This window comes from Crocodylus porosus, unplaced genomic scaffold, assembly GCF_001723895.1.
Source record: "Crocodylus porosus isolate Cpor-Errol unplaced genomic scaffold, CroPor_comp1, whole genome shotgun sequence".
NCBI lineage: Eukaryota > Metazoa > Chordata > Crocodylia > Crocodylidae > Crocodylus > Crocodylus porosus.
The window spans coordinates 17,144,206-17,155,756 of NW_017728948.1; the positions used below are offsets into that span (position 1 = coordinate 17,144,206).

At 43.6% G+C, this 11,551-nt stretch overlaps 1 long non-coding RNA gene across 1 annotated transcript in view; it reads left to right on the top strand.

Moving 5' to 3' along the window:
- Positions 1-228: 228 nt before the first annotated feature.
- LOC109322160 overlaps positions 229-11,551 on the top strand; it is a 15,592-nt gene continuing 4,269 nt past the window's right edge. The window contains exon 1 of the long non-coding RNA XR_002104327.1: positions 229-241. This is a non-coding gene — a long non-coding RNA (uncharacterized LOC109322160). The remainder of the gene's footprint in view (positions 242-11,551) is intronic.

Consider the following 11,551-nt stretch of genomic DNA (forward strand, 5'->3'; position numbering starts at 1 on the left):
GCCTTGCCTATCACATAATTTATGGACCATCATGACTACAATATCATTTGTACATTATCAAGAAAAAAAAGATTTTTCCAGAGTGATGGTTGCATAGAGCAGGGACAGAGCCTAATCTTTACCTCACTCGACTTCTTTTTCCTGCTCAGACAAAAGATACCATTTTAACCCTTCCAGAGCTGAAGTGTCAGCAGCTCTTGACTGCTCCATCAAAAGCTAAAACTTTAGTTGCTACTGAAAAGTGGACTTTGTGATTAGACCTAGGATCTCGAAAAGATTTGAGAACAGTATGAAGGGCTGTGAAATAGGTAAAGTGAGATCAGGAGTAACTAACAGCTGACAAAATTGCAGAAGAAATGATGGCTTGATCAGTTAAACATCAAGATCATTAAAAAGGAGAGATGGCTGTGGAGTGAAAAACAGTCGTCAGGAATCAGATAGATTGTAATGTGCCTTGAAGTCAACGGATTCCCTCAGCACTGCTGGAATAGAAATGCCACTACTGTTGCTGCTGGATAGTTGATTTTAAATTTTGAGTAGATCAGGAATCAAAGGGTCTGCACCCACTTTGGACCTGTCCCTGCTATACTCTACCCCTCCATTGATGTGGGTGTGGTGGGAAGAAAGGAAAGAGAAGCAACAGCCATGTTACAACATCTCTATGCTTTTATTCTGGAAAGAAAAAAATTAGTTTCTCTGCTTAAGACATGCACCCTAATTTTGGCAGGCTAATTTTATGGGGGAAAAGGTGCATGTGATATGCCAATAAATATAGTATATGGCATTACACAAAATTTTTGTACTCTGTGTACATGCCTTTTTGATTTTGATAGTCTTACTCAGTAGGATACTTTCAAACATAACTACTTCAGTAGCTTTTATGGCATTTTTAAAAGGAGTTATGTGGCATTCTTATAAATGAACTTTCAGGTGAGAGGAAATGGAATTTCTCTAAGTTACATTGTAATATGGTAGCACTGGGCAAGGTTTTCCAAGATATTTAGGTTTGTAACCTAGGTTTGTAAATAGATACTTTTTTGATTGTTAAAGCATCTAGGTATCAAAAATAGTTTAGGTATATATAAAAATCCTCTTAAGTACTTAAGTACCTTTGCAAAATTTAATCCTGGGAGTCCTTCCAAGCAAATAACTTGGGCAGACCCCCTACGCTTTTCTTTATTGATTTAGCCTCTTTTGTTCAACATCAGATCATATTGTTTTTCATAGAAAAGAATCATAGAGAATCAGGGCTGAAAGGGACCTCCAGAGGTCATCTAGTCTGCACTCTTATTTTACTTATGCTTGATTCACACCGGTTTGGTCAGGTGGTGAAACATCTGCAGCACAATTAAATGAATATATTTTGTAGTTTATGCATGCATGGAAGCCTTTTTTCCTTTTTGCTGAAATGGCTATAGCGGAAAGACCCAGGTTTGTAAAGTCATTTAGGCAACTTCACTCCCACTGAAATCAAGGGACTTGTCAGATTACGGCATTATCTTAGATTTATTTACATTTAGAGCCCTTTCATACAGAAAGGGTCACAGCTGCCATACGATCTGTTATACAAATAGATCATTTTACACACACTTGAAATTCTGTCAACGCCAAGTTGAAATGGAGAATCAGGGTATCATCACACTGCAAGACTGCACAGCAGATATGGACATGAAGAAGAAAACCCTCCTGAACTGAAATTTCAAGGACTATTTAAGAAAGAAAAATATGATATCTTGGTCAAATTTCAGCTCAAGTAACCAGGATAAATGAAAAGTGCCATGGGATCTTTAGGGGTGATAAGTGATGATGAACTTAGTATAATGCCTAATCTGACAGATACCCCTCATCTCCGTAAGCTTCCCCCCGGCCCCATACGTCCCCCTGCTCCCATAGCTCAGTGTCTTTTAAAGGTCTGGAATATCAGTGACCAGGATTTGATAGATGAAAGCAAATCTTCTATGGACTTTCTGTGAACTGATGGAACCTGATGACAAGAAAAATGCATTGAATTTGCATTCAGACTAATAATATAATGTGTTATGTATTAAAACTGTGTGAATACTTAGGCTCACCACTTAGGAAGCTTTGATTATAAGACAAGCTAAGGGAGAGCATAATTAAAGTTTCAATTTGTAACATGCTTCATCTTTAGTACTGTATAAAGAGCCACTAGGAAAAATTCTTCTCCATTAGCCCATTGCATTCATGAATGTGTATGTAATATAAGCATTTTATTAAACTAATAAATGACAGATTCTTAGAGGAAAGTGTGGCAGGACAAAAAACACAAGACAGCAGACTGCATGTGTGAGCAATCTGCCAATACCAAGTTATGTTGTGAAATCCCTAGAAAATACCAGCCTTTACTATGGTATCATCAATTCAACTTTACTTTCTTGTGAGTTAAGCCAAACCAGTATCTTATATAAAACAACACAAAACAAAATGGATTGTCCTTATCAGCAGCTACGACCTTTGGTGATGTCAGGTTCCAACATGCAACGAATAAGTTGAATTAATATATGGTAGATAGGGCCATATTCCTTCTTTATTTCTGCCAGTGGGCTGTGTTGGCTTGGTCTTCCTCACTTTGTCCCTTACTGCTAGGATCCTGGAGCTGGCAGCACCAGACACACATTAGAAATTAATGAAGAGTTATTACTGGGAATTTGAGAGACAGATGAGGTGGGGCTGGCTTCAACGGTGTGAAGAAGACTAGTAGGCAAGAGCAGCAAATGGTGACAACAGGATTAAGGACAAGTCAATGTACAGCAGGTGTCTTTGAAAAATAATACTGCAGTATTCTAGTAGAGGAATTTCCAAAGTCCTGCCTGAAAGATTTTATAAAAAGCATTTTATAAAAAGCTATTCCTGACATTTTATACATTGTCAGGTTGCAGTGAGGAGAGTTTTAGCATGGTCTCTCAGATGACTGGGCTTTCTGTGTCCCATGTCAAAAGGAATTTATATTAAAGCATGCTACAAATTAACCCCACACCCTCCTTGAGTGCCATTTCGACCTCCTTCCTCTGCCTGAACTGCTGATCTGCTTTCTGCTTCCTACTTTGTGCTCCTTGCTTGTTGCAAATCAAGGTGGGGACAGGCAGCACAGCAGCAGATAGGGCTGGAAGCAGAAAGCCAAGCATGAGATCAGGCTGCTAGCCCAGGGCAGGATGCAGAAACAGCTTCTGTCCATGTCACTTGTAGCACTTGTGCTGCAAGTTGGCCACCCCTGTACTAGATTGCAGATGTATGACCAAGGGGTAGGCATTTGGGATTATACAGACTTTGTAAAGAAGAGAGAGACGCACACAAAATTTGCAATACCCACTTTAGGCACATCGCTGTTTTGCTTCAGTGGGGTTTGACTATCTGTGTGGCTGAGTGGTCTTTGAAAATCCCAGCCTACACTCTAAAGAATTTAAGGACAAAAAAAAAAAAAAAAAAAAAAAGAACTGGAGCAGCTAAGTTCTTGAAAAAATGTTTTGTTGTTTTGTTTAAACATCAGGCGCTTGCTTTGAATTCTGAAGTGATCTCTGGAGATTTTTGTTGTGCAGACATGCAAATTGCAAGGGGATAATAGTTGGACTGCGGCAACATGTGAAATAATGAATGTATGGTTTTTGGGACACACCCATCTAGGTCTAGCAGAAGAACCATCTACAGCATACCTACAGTAGACTAATTCTACTGCACATTAGCATGTCACAGTGAAAGCCGTGCTAATGTGCAGTAGAACTAGTCTACGGCATATTAGTATCATGTAAAAAAACGTGCTTTGGCACTGCTGTGCAGTAACACCGATTATGATGCATTAACAGGTACTAAACTTAGTGTGCTGTAATTACAGTGCATTAATGCATGCGTAGATGTGCCCAATGATAGCTTGAGTATACCAGGACAGGTCTAGTTAGGCTGAAATTAGACAGAGCTGCTGGAGTGCGAGTTTCTGACGGTATTGATGTCGTTCAAACTGATGCTGAATGGTTTGAATTTTGTATACATTAGGGACAAGGTATAGATTGAAAATGCTAGCCTGTTGAGTAGGCTGTGGAGGTTGGCTTAGGGGCTATTCAGTGGTTAAAGTCAGCCCAACAGGGGGAGAGGGTGTGTATGAACGACACCTCTTATCCCACTCAAGTAGTAGAGCTGTAGTTCATTAATCAAGATGAGTGAGTCCCTAACCTTCTGTCCTAGTGCTTGTGTTGGTAGCAGCTCCTACTTCTACAAAGTGAAAAAAATGACCAGATCCTCAAGCTGATGCTCTGAAATTGTTGAAAGGAGGGGGAATGTAGGGCAGGAAAATCTTCTCTCTTACTTTTGCACTGAGAAACTTCTTGAATGAAGAGCTTCATTTTTAGACTCTAACAAAACTAGAGTTGCCTTCCTGGAAGCTGTCTACTCCAGATCCAAGACCAAGATCCAAAAATATCCCAGAGGTCTGTGAAGTCCTATCCCAGAGTATCTATGAAGTCTATTCTCATTTTTGTTTGAGTCAGAAGTCTTTTAGAGCCTAGGTAGTTTTAAAACGGGGTGGAGGAGGTTGAGTTTCAGAATTTGGGTCTGGATTTGGTTCACTCTCTTAACTCTCTCCACTTTTGGAGTTGGTATTCAGGTTCAGAAGTACTGCAGGTCTGAGATGTGAGTTGTACTCAAACTTCCCAGAAGTTTCCTTTTATGGGTTGCAAATATGGTGTTCCAGTTCTGACTCCTCTCTATTTAGAATCATTTTCTATCCCTCCTGGAATTATTAGCCTGGAACTATAGAATCCCCAAACTTCATACAGTGCATTTTTTAAATTAAGTTTTATTTCCAAATAAGTGTGTGCATTTTTCAATTGAGGCAGGAGGTTTAATATAATTTTAGACCAACACTTAACACTCATCTCCCTTGTTATTTTTAGGCTATTTGAGTTTTATTTTAACCAGCTTTTGCAGTGTTCATGTAAGGCAGGAGAAACTGATAAAGGAACAAATGTCCATGTTCTACTTCAATGTGTCTGTCATATAAATTTAGATGTTAAATATTATTCTTTGTATAATGTTTCCTATTGTGATAAGTGTTTGTGATTTTTGATTGATGAGATGAAATGTAAATAATATATATGGATTTGCATATATAAGATAGAGCTATTTTAGACATGGATATTAATGGATACATTTGGTTTACATTTGTTACTGTTCTGAATAGGGTTCACACTTGAAATATTTACAAGGAATAAAACATTTTATTGTGACTATTTACTAGTATCTTTATGTGCAAGAACTGACAGATTTTAATGACTACTTTATTTTATGCCTTCTGAGTTGAACAAACAAATATTTTTCTACTGAAGAATGAGCACCGCATGACTGTCTTGAAATACATGTTGACTGTGTTCTTTATTTGGGAATGTTGATTATTGAGTCTTTAGACTCTTTTTGTTACAACAAGGTGCTGTATAATGTAAAATGCAACCTTTGTCTTATGTCTGTAAGCTGTTACTTTCCTGTTTTCTGATGTACAGCCTTCCTCTGTATACTGAAAATTGAGGTATAAAATTGAGTTGTATTCCATGCCCTTTTTATTCATTGCTTTTATCAGAAGTAAACAGTATGGGAAAATGTATAGTTTAAGCGCTGACTCTGTACTACTTGTAGATTTTTTAATGAAAAACATCTAAGTTGTGGGAGGTACTATCTTTGATGGCATTGTCCAGTGTACCAAGTCCTTAGTACAGCAAAGCATTTTGCATGGGATAAATCACATACTAAAAGCTATATATGTCCTAGACTTGAGGCTGATGAAGACCTAGAACCTTCTGCATACTAATCCCATCTCTAAAACCAACTCAATTTGTGGCCTAAGGCAAGTCACTTGCATCCAAAGCCACAAAAGGCTTAAGGTTGGATGTCTGTTTCCCTTTCCACACCTAAATAACAGTTTCTCAGCTGTCTAAGACCCCAGGATGTCACTAATGTGCTGGTCACAATTCTGTTTCCCCAGCACTGTGGACATGTGAATTGGTGTGTGGAGATTCAGCATGAGCAATAGGCCATGCAGATGTACCCAGTGCGAAGGCATACTGGTATCTAAGGTAAAAAATGTGGATGGCCAGAATCCATTAACAGGTGTTAAATAGAAGGCAGAGTGCCCCCATTGCAGCCCCAGCTGCTGAGTGGTTAGGGCCCTAGCTCAGGGACCTGGAGCTCCAGGCTCTAGTCTTCCCTAGCGCAGGGGAGGTTTGAACTTTCTAGCCCAGTGCTCTAACGTTCAAGTGGAAACCACCCCGCCGTGCCTCTGGATCATGGAGTGCCCAGACCCAGCTGGGCTGGGCCGGGGTCTGGGGCCTAATACCGCTTCTGTACCATGGCGGTGCTGAGTTGTGCCCTATCTAAGGGGCGGGGGAGCTCCCACCACTGGGCACAGCCCAGTAGAGGCCCTGGGGTCTATTTCCCTCTTCCACCTGTGCTCCGGGCCCAGTGGCCAGCCCACAGCAGCAGCTGCCTTGTCCTGAGCACTTGGGAGGGGCACAGGCCCCTGGTGCCTTCACAGGGCTGCTCCCAGTGGTGGGAGCCCTCCCTCCCCGCAAATTCCCCTGGACCGCGGCGAGTTCCAGACCCAGCCAGACCAGGGCCCAACGCCCATCCTAACCACTCAGTGCAGCAACGGCACAGAAGTGGGATGGGACTCCAGCTCTGCTGGGTCTGGGAAGGTCTGGTCATCCAGGGGCATGTGGAAGGGGGTGGTCCTGCTGCTGGGTGCAACCTGGAAGAGGTCTTGGGGCCTGTACCCCCCCCATCTGTGCTCAGGATGAGGCGGCTGCTGCTGTGGGCTGCCCACTGTGCCTGGAGCACAGGTCGGGGTGGGGAATGGACCCCCAGGGTCTCCCCCAGGCTGTCCCAGTGGCAGGAGCCCCCCCCATGAGTCCCCACTGTCTAGCTGAACCATGCCCACATGTGACCAGCTTGCAGCAGAGCTTGAGGTGCAATGGCAGTCACCTTTGCCACCTCTGCCCCCACAGAGATGGGGGCGAGCCTGCCCGACCCCTGGAGGAACTCCCTGGGCTCCAATCTTCCTAGCACCTGGCCGGGTTGGGACCCCACTTACCTTTCCCTGCTCCTGCCTGGGCCACACAGTCAGTTGCTCATCATGGGGACCTTGATACAAGTACTAAATAAATGCTTAGTAACCACTGTGCAGTAGCGTCTCATGTAGATGCACCTTGTATGTAGGTTTGTGTATCCCAAATATAAAGGAGAAGCAAAAGAAATGGCCAGATACTTCCATCCTAGATGCACCAAGGGAAATAGATGACCATAAGTGCTTAACTTCAATTTAGCTATGCAATTTCTCTAACCTAGACCTACCTAAAACCACTAGTTTTTCAATACTTGTGTTCCACGGTACCTGAAGTTCAGAGAGCGCAAGTGAGAGACTGAGCAAGAGAGGATTTAACATAAATCCCAGAACTCCATTTCCTATTTGGCTAGCTGAGGGAGCTGGCATGCTGCCTTATGTGCCTCCCTTTCTCAGAGGTCTGTGTCTCTCCCTGATGCATTATACTGGGAACCTAATTTTGGATTTCACTGTGGAGGCCAGGCATATAAAAGTTAAGAACTTAAATCTTTTAGTTGTTTGGGGTCTTAATAATTCTGAAATATTTTCTACTCAGATAGGATGAGGAGACAGACTTTGTACTTCCCTTATAGGGGTGCTGTGAAATTGCTATAGCTTAAAAGTACTACTTATTAAATTTGCTAGTATAATGCCTGATCTTTATATTAGCACAGTAGCATTAATAGGAGTTTTTCCATTGGCTGAAGCTGACTTTGGGTCAAAACCATAACTGCCAGGCAGCTAAACCTATAAAAGAGATTCAGGATCAGCCTTGCTGTGCTTAGCTTTTGGCTACCTAGTCATCAACTGGAAATTACAGTGTCAAGGTAGTGTGTAGGTTCCCTTCACACTACACAGGAAGAATTAACACCGCACACATCTGCACCGCATAATGAGTGTTCCTATTGCATGGTTTATCTACCTTGTATGGGTAACAGTGCCAGTGAAGACGTAGAAGCATGGCTTAAGACGGTGTTTGTAGTCAGAGGACATTTCTCTAAGGACCCTGGGTTCATATTGTAGTTACTAGTAGTGGATGTTAGAAGTTACTGCACCTTCACTTCTGTTGTCTCCCATGCTAGCTAGAGCTAATGCATGCTATCACACCTTCATTTTGCTGTCTAGACAAATATTAAAGAACTACCATGCCAAGGAGCTATGAAATAAGTTTAAGACTCAGGTGCCTAAAATGACAGTTGTGGCCAAGCCCCTTTAGTGGAATTAACATATGGTGCCTACATGTAAACATGGCTGCCCATCTCCATCCTAGAGCGCTTTGTGTCCAAGCACCTTAGCGTGTTTAAAGAGCAGTTGATAGTTTAGAAGAGCAACTCAGAACCCCAGACAGGCTGTGGCTTATGGAACTGTGAGCCCAGAGCTTGCCAGGTCCACAAAACCAAACTTAAGAGTGCTTAGAAATAGCAAAGTGACCTTACCACTAGGAAGGGATCTGTAGTCCTGCTACCTCCGTGCTTTGTATACTTACCCAAGAGGCACAGCTTCTAGGCTTCGCACCCAGAGAAGGTTTGAAACTATCTAACACCCCAACGCAGAACTCCACAGGTTGGGCATTATCCAATTGCTCTTTTTGAAAGTGAGCCGCTGAGTCTTGCATTTAATAATAGTTGGATACAATGCATGGAGTACAATGCAGAAGATTTTGCCCTCTTAGGTACATGGGTCCAAACTAGAACCCAGGGCCCACCCCCTTCACAAAACAGTAGCGCCACACACACACACACACACACACACACACACACCCCCCCCCCCCGTCTGTGTTTTCTCCATGTACTGGTGGCCTAAATTTGGTCTGCCTACAGAGAACTGGGGGGGGGAGGCGGGGCAATGAAAGATATCCGGTCATGGCTGCGCTTAGAGAATACTAGAGGTGCCTACAGGATGGAGTTCTGCCTGGGGCAAAAACTGCTTTGGGTCCTCAGCTTTCCCTAAGCAGCACATTAACAGGGGTGACAACAGAGTTTAGGGGTGTGTGACTGGCAGAAACTTAGGGATGAGGCTTTAAACTGGCAATACTGCTTACAGGGTAGGCATATCTGCCAGTTTAGGCACCCAAATCCCTTTAAAACTCTGATTCAAGTATCATGTACAGAAATAATACATTTGCCTTTACTTTAGGCTCACGTAGATTTGATCTGAGTTTCCCAGCTACACATGGACATGGTTTATTTTGAGGCACATCCTGTTTATTTTCTATTTAAAGGTTTGTGTTACCACCTGTTCAATAAATAAAATCTGTTTCATGTGAAATCAGTGATAAACTTAATTTTGGCTGCTGTTTCAGGGCAGAATGTTGCTGATATTGCATATGAAGAACAACGACTTCAAGATCACAGGCTACTGCCCTACACTTCTCCTCCCCAATGTTTCTAATGGTTTCTCCTTTTGGTTTGAAAACCAGGGTTGGAGATTTACAATTTCCTATCTGAGTTGGAGTTGTTCAAGAAAAGGTTGGGTAGTCATCTAGGAGTTGGCTTAGGTGTCTCCATAGGGCCTTCCAACTCTTTGAGTCTATAAGAACTGCCATTTATTGACCATAGGTCCATCTTGACTGGTATCCTGTCTCTCAGACCCCTTGGTGCACTCATTTTGAACCTTTGACCTATGAAAGGTTTTTTTTGCCACTGTGTCCTGGAAAGTCCCCGTCCTCCCCCCTCTTTCCCTGCAGCACCTCTGACCGTGCAGAGGGAGGGCACAGCAGTGGCAGCACTGCGTGGTGCTGAAACAGCGATGGGAGGTTTTCTGCCTTTTTTTTTAAATTGCCATTGACATGTGTCAAGAGGCCAAAAAGAAAAAAGCAGGGGAGGTGGTAAAAAGGAGGTAACTTCTCCTCCCACAAGAGCAGCCATTGCTGCTGCACAGTGCACTGCCAATTATGCCTGTTTCAGAGTCCACCTTACAAAAACCCTGGTGCCACTAGCTCAGCATTTAGAACTACACTTCCCAGAATGCCTCTCACTGAAGCTCACTCACTCCTGCTGCTTCCACTTCTCTGCTCTCCTTGCTGGTGCTGGGAAAATGAAGGGTGTAATGGAGGATGCTGGGGGAATGAGAGGACAAGTTCCTTTTCTGGGATCCCCACCGCAAGGTTCATGCCCTGCTATCATTATGCTACTGAATGGATGAAGACCTCTGTGGCTCACTGAAGGAAATGAGAAGATTCAAACACAGGGAAAAATGAGCTTCCTTTGAGCTGGATGGTTTTCTAATTCACCAATTAGAGTAGTGCAGGACTTCTCCTGGGCAGGGGGTGGCCAGAAGTTGCAATGGGGAGGTGGAGGGGCAGCTGTGTGGGCTGGACTGTGGCCTGTGCTTGGAGCTAAACACTGTTGAAGTACCCCTGCCTTGCAAAATGTTAACCCCTGCTCTAAGGCAGGGCTGTTCAACCAGTGGCTCATGGGTTGTATGGGGCCTGTGAAGGGTTAATGTACAGGCTCTAGGTTGCTACTCAGCAATCACGCTCCTTTTCACTGCACCTGATTGTGCAGCCAAATTCTCTAGTCTCCCAATTCCTCTTCTGACTGCTCTCAATCAGGCACAGCCTGCAGCACTGGGGGAGCACATGGCACAGCGCACCAGGAAACTCCACTGCTGTGGAGCCAAAATGCGGGGCACAGCCCATGCATGCAGTGGAGCAGTTGGGGGGAAGTGCAGGTGCTGCCTGTGTATGTGATGCAGCAGTCGAAGCTCACACTTCTGTGACCCCCTGGGCATGCGGTCATGTAGCATGCCGTCCCCAGATGCTTTGACATTGGACGACCCTGCTCTAAGGGATTCAGCTTTAGACAACATACTCCCTTTGTTGTATCCCTTTGCATCTTTGTAACCAGAGCCAACATAATAATGATCATCTCTCTTACTGGTCAAGGAAGGCAACTTGCAGCAATATAGTTTCCAAGGGATGGATGGAAAACAGTGGCAACGCGGGTCTCATAAGCAGCTCACCTTCAGCGTCTAACAGTAATGTAAACCACTGAGGTTTCAGAAGACTAAATGAGATTGGTGTCAGAGTAACAGTGTGAACATTGGCAAATCTTTGATGCTCTTCCCCCCCCAACCAAAAAATAAAAAAATAAAATTATATCTATGTAAGATAAGATAAGATAAGATGCAGTGATGGTTTTCAGTCCACGTTCCATCTGCGCTACCACACAATTCCTTAGGACCCTCAGTACAAACCCCAGCTATTTTCTAGGTTGCTCTTAATGGCTTGGCACTATATACCAGCACAAAAGTGGTTGGACTGCTGTAGGGGATCGTGTGTAGGGGTGTAAAAGCTTTGTGGTTCTTTGAGGTAAACATAGTACAGAAACACACCATCAGGGCGCATCCAGATGAGCGCGCACGTGCCTCTTGCCCTGTCTCAAACCCCTTTGAGGCAGGGCAACAGGCACATGCGGGAACAAAAAAATGTTCCCCGTGCTGCAACCTTGC